The following is a 6,062-nucleotide window of genomic DNA, read 5'->3' as shown; positions in this document are numbered from 1 at the left end:
AAACTTGCTGCTTTGGAATACTAAAATCAGGCTAATAATTATGAAGGTCAAAAGAGGTGGGAAGGAGCAGAGTTGTGTTTATAGCAAGTAAGATGAAGCCAATAACACTGAAATCTGGCAGGTCTGGGCCAAGACTGCTATTAATTAATCACTGCCTGCTAACTTGCTGGAGGTCTCTGCAGCTGAAAGCTCTCTTTAAAGGCTGTAAAGGATGTCTTGCCCAGCTCTGGACCCATCTTTAATTTAGGTACTGGTAGAGCCATTGAGGTCAACAGTGGTGAGATCCGCTGGAGAGCAGCTTTGCTAGGTCATTCGGTGGTAAGGACTACCGCTGGACAGCGAGGGCCTCTGCTTTTAACTTCATTTTGGTATCCTCATTTGGGTCTTCCTGCAACCCCCTGGCAGACAACCTGACCAAACCCCGGGGAGCTCGGGGGCCGGGTGTCTTGCTGAATGCTTATATCGAGCAGATGGGGTGCTTTCGGGTACTTAGTGGTGCTCTAGCTACCATTTACTCCTCCCAGCAGCTCTTTTCTCTAAGCTGCCATAACTTGAGCATATACTTGAGGTCTGAATAGGTAGAACAAAGATAGAAATTGATAAAACAAGACGAAATGGCCTCAGGTTGCACCTGGGGAGGTTTAGGCTGGATATTAGGAAAAATGTCTTTACAGAGAGAGTGGTGAAGCAGTGGAAGAAGCTGCCTGGGGAGGTGGTGGAGTCACCATCCCTGGAGGTGTTCAAGGAACGTGTGGACGTGGCACTGCGGGACATGGTTTAGTGGGCATGGTGGGGTTGGGGTGGTGTTTGGGCTTGATGATCTCACAGGTCTTTTCCAACCATAATGATTCTGTGAATCTGTAGCCCCTTTCATGTGCTGAGCAAAGCCAAGAAGTAAAGTGAGAGACGGAGCTGCAAGTGTGCAGTGAGTCGCAGCCCCAGGAGACATGCGGGACTCCAGCTCTCTGCAGGCTTCCTCAGTGGATACTCCTCTCCACTGGCCAAACCGCTCATGAACATGCAAGGAAGCAGGATTTGCAGCACTGAACTTCATTCACAGAAAACCTGTGGCCAATTTGGTTGTGTTTCTGTTCTCTGGATGTTATTAAATCCACATCCTGAAACAACACCAAACACACTTTGTGATAACAGTTGCCCCTTTTCCAGTAACAACTTGTAAAAAACCTGACTCTTAAGCTTTCATAGTTGGCATTAAACTGCTGAATGCACGAGAAGATTTTCTTGGCTTAAAAAACAAAAGAGTGAATGTGAAATTTCACTGTTTGCCTTGGAAGGTGATGGTTGCAGCAAGAGCAATGATTTCCTCACTCCACCACGCTGCCCTTTTCAAAATCCATCTATATCTCTTATTTTTTTAGGTTTACCTTAAGTACAGATCCTAACCTTGGTCTAGCCATGCTGTATTTGTTTTACTTGTGTGAACTAGTACTTTTACAGTTTTTTATACAGATACATTGTGTGCTTTGTATCTAAGCACAATCCAATCTTCAGCATTTATAGAAGTCCTTAGAAATACAAAAAATCAGACTGAAGAATAAGTCAAGAACTGATCAATTTGCTATGCCACTTAAAAAAAAAGTATGTGGAGGGGAGATGAACAAAGCAGCACAAGAAATACAGGGATTTAGAGATGTGCTTTTTTGAAGAAAATAACTTACTTGTACAGGTAACCTATTTTACAGAGCTTGGAGAATTATTAGCATGAAAAACAAAGGATCATTATTTAACAAATGGAACTAATTTGACAAGGTAGGATTAGGACCCAATTGCCTTACAGTGTTCAAATCATGGAATTGTTTAGGTTGGAAAAGACCTTTAAGATCATCAAGTCCAACCGTAAACCCCACCCTGCCAAGTCCACCACTAAACCATGTCCCTGAGCACCTCATCCACACGTCTGTTTAATACCTCCAGGGATGGGGACACCACCACCTCCCTGGGCAGCCTGTTCCAGTGTCTGACAACCCTTTCAGTGAAGAAGCTTTTCATAATATCCAGTCTAAACCTCCCCTGGCACAACTTGAGGCCATCTCCTCTTGTCCTATCACTTGTCACTTGGGAGAAGAGACCAACACCCACCTCACCACAACCCCCTTTCAGGCAGTTGCAGAGAGCGATGAGGTCTCCCCTCAGCCTCCTCTTCTCCAGACTGAACACCCCCAGCTCCCTCAGCCGCTCCTCATCAGACTTGTGCTCCAGACCCCTCACCAGCTCCGTCGCCCTTCTCTGGACACGCTCCAGCACCTCAATGTCCTTCTTGTAGTGAGGGGCCCAAAACTGAACACAGCATTCTGTGACTTCCATTGCTGACAGATGTGCAGACGGGAGCAGAGGTTGCTAATGCTTTAGTGCTGGAGGATTTTGAGGCCATCAACAGATGTTCAGGCCCAAAGCGCTCCTTCCTGCGTGGAGATGGAGGGCGGTACATGCAGCACGGGGCGTCCTCAGAGGGAGGCGTTCAGATCTGCAAGGTTAGCTCAGCTTGGTGCTAAAATCACTGCTTTTTGCAGCACACAGTGTAGGTTATGTGAACGTAGGTAAAGAACAGGAGGAGGGGAAAAATGCGGAAGGTTTGAGAAGTAGTAAAAAGGTTGATCACATCGCTCTGAGGAGAAACAAGTGAAAACAGCATGAGCGGAAGGAGCAGGACTGAGAGGAGATGGAGACACTGAACAAACTGGAAATAAGGAGAGATTGAGAAATAGAGGCTCCAGGTGGAGATGATACTGTTTTTTTGGTAGGGAGGGAGGCAGGGCAGCGTGGCGTTCTGTCCTGAAGGCCATGCACATGTGTCAGCCGGAGTTACGTGGGCTGGGAGACTCGGGCTGTGAGTTCTGATGCTGGGGCGATGGGGACTGGGTACCGCTTGCCAGGGACGTTTCCCTTTTGCTTAAGGGAGATAAGTCTTTATCTGAGCTGAGGGGAAAAGAGATAGAACTGTACTTAGAAATTTCTAATTATAAGAAGCTAAGACCCTAATAGGCCATAATACGGAGGTTTGGGTGATAAATTGGAAGATAAGCATTCATGAAAATTAAGTGACAGTATTAAGGAGCGGGAGGAGTTAGTTCTGTTTCCAAGCCGAAGCGCTGGTCTGCCCTGGCCGTAGCTTGCACTGCAACAGCTACAGGCTGCTGTCCTCGCCACGGCAGGGACAACTTCAGGGCACGCTATGCCTTGGAGAAGGGACATGTCCCCATATCCTCTGCAGATGCCCTTGATGCTGGAGGGGCAAAAGGCTGTTTCCTCCATTAAAGAAATTGCTGTTGTCCACTTCCCTGCAGGATTCAGAGCCTTTCTGCTGCTGGAGAAAAAAAGAGTGAGCTGCGTTTTACTGCAAGAGCAGACTTTATAGTCTTCGATAAAGGAGCACCAGGCGACACAGGACTGAGAATCCGTAGCTCTCGCAGTGTTAGTGCCAGGTGACATGCTGCCACTGGAAGACCATCAAAAGCGAGAGAGAGGACACTTCAGAAAGTAGTTCAGCCTTTAAGTAGTTTTCTCCTTCAACCCACAGCCGGAGGGCTTTGCTCAGGCAAACGGCGATGAACAAACCCCTCAGGGCTGGTTGAAGGGCAGGTGAAGCACACGTACTGCCTAACCTCTGTTCTTTTGAGTATATGTATAAGAAAATAGTTACACTGCAAATGCAAAATAAGGTTTTTATCAGACTAGGTGCTTAAAAACAAAGATTTAATTTTTATCTCATGTCAGAAAGGAAGTAATTCCTTCAAATAGAAAATAACCCCATGAACAAACCCAAAAATCAGAAGACACCCTAGCTTATGGCAGAAATGTTGGGCATAGATGAAGAGCTAATGTAGAATTTACCATTAGTCTTTCATTGGTGCTATGATTTCTTTTTTCCCAGCACCTTGCCTAATTTTGAGTCCAGTTTGACTCAGGCTTTTCATCTTCCCCCTCCAGATCCCACTTTATTTTTGAAAAAGGAATCCCACAATTTAGGCACATGTAAGGGCTCATGCCATTGCTGTGGCAAGGATGGTGGTGGTAGCACCTGTACCCTCACTGGTGCTCACTGGGGGGTGTGTGCTGTACCTGCTGGGATGGTGCATGACCATGCGTTTGAAGCAAATCCCCTGTTCCTCCTGCGGTTCGCTTTGCGGAGCAGGATTCGTGTTGCAGGGCAGCGGTGGAGAGCTTGAGCTGGGTGCCCTTTGGGTGAAGCTCACCCAGAAGGTGCTCTCCAGTCGCTAATGGGTGCTCAGCCCCTGGGAGCAGAGAGCTGGAAAGGTGTGTGGTGGGACACTGGTTGGCTCCGTAGACCCCCCTCCTGCCGTCCTGTGCTACCTGCTGACATAGACATCACCACTGCTCTTCTCCATGCCTCCTTTCCCTTAAAGGGCTATATGAATATATATTTTACATAATTGGACAAATAATCAAGACCGGACTTTGGACCAAAAAAGACCCGTTATTTCCTTTGCTTCTGGCTGCATTTCTGCTCCGTCTCTACGGAAACGGGAGGATTGGCGAAGGCTACGGGAAATCCCGGCTTGTCGCCGTTTCACAGCGCTGGCTCTGTTTTTGCTGATGCGACGTTTGTTTCTGTAGGACTGCACTAGCAACATACAGCTGCTGGCTGGGAGCTGGGAGGGCCGTTTAAGGGACGTCAGGATCCGTCCTGCCCTGGGAAGCTTCTGTGCAGAGCTCCTCAACTTCATCTGTGATGCGGTACAGCTTTGGGTCTGAGACACCAACGAGCTCCAAAATCCTGTGTGGCTTTGGTGTTGTGGTAACAGGATTAGAAAATACGTTGTCAGAGCTCTGGAAAAATGCCCCTTATTAAATAAAAACTGTCCTCTTGTACAGCTTAATGCTGCCAAACGGTGACGTTAGTTTAATCCTTACAGGTCTTCTGTTTTAACTTCCAAATGATACTGTCCCACTTTGTACCCCAGCCTGTCCACGTAAACGTCCTTGTCCTAGCAGATTAGCAGTTCTAAGTGGAAATGGGAATTTGAAAATACCACTGTTTATTCTAATACCCATTTTTTTTCAAACATTGAAGGGTTGGATGACTAGGTCAGATGTCCATGGCAGAGTTCGCATCCAATCTGATTACAGCTTAGGTAGAAACTGAGTCATACACGGAACTGGAATAATACTTTTAATTATATGAGCCTTCTCTTTGCACCTTGCTAGAAGCTGTTGTTGAAAAACAGAGCAAACACCATAATGGATAACTTTTCAGTAACATTAATTTTCCTCTTTTCCACAATATAATTTCCTCTAAAACAAAGGAATTTTTTTTTCCCCAAAATGTATTCACAAAACCTACAGCCATAAAAAGACCGTGATAGTGCAGCTGAAGAACTTCACGACTGCCCATTTCTGTGGAACGGAGGACTAACGGTTTTGGTTAATGAAAGAGAAAATACAGCGGTGTGAATTAGCTGCTCTGCTGCTTGCGCTGCCTGAGAGTGTGAGCTTCAGTGTGAGTCGATACCCAAAACCAGCTGGAAGAACAAACACCATGACTGACCTCATGTTTGCAAAGCAAAAAAAAAGCTTTGCAGCGTGCACGATGTTTGGATTTGCTAGAACAAACGAATTTCAGTAAACCTCTATTTGAATTGTTGATGGGACGATGGATGGCTGACATATCCACTATAAATACAATGTTTTAAAGAGCTTCACGTACCACCTTGAATTCTTTGGGACTTTTTTTAATGTCATCGTATTGGGTGTAATGCATGATATTCTCATGATAGTCCCTTTATTCCAAGAGGCCAGCTGACCTTTACTGCCCTTCTCCTGACCGTGCAATGGAATTAATTGTCTTTAAATGGGTTTATAAGTTCATTTAAAGTTTTCAAGCGCATTCAGGATTCAGGTGTATGGAGGTAAACCAATGAAGCCAATAAAAGCAAGTGCTGGAGAAAAGATAAAATTATTTGTGCAACTAAACTTTCTTTCTGAGTACATTTAACATATAATAAATGATTTGTTGTTGTAAATTTAGATGTCAGATAATCTGCTTTTCCTCCTCAGTTTTCCCTAGCTAAGCATGCATTACT

This window comes from Gavia stellata, chromosome 9, assembly GCF_030936135.1.
Source record: "Gavia stellata isolate bGavSte3 chromosome 9, bGavSte3.hap2, whole genome shotgun sequence".
Taxonomy (NCBI): domain Eukaryota; kingdom Metazoa; phylum Chordata; class Aves; order Gaviiformes; family Gaviidae; genus Gavia; species Gavia stellata.
This window is presented reverse-complemented; position numbering follows the sequence as displayed.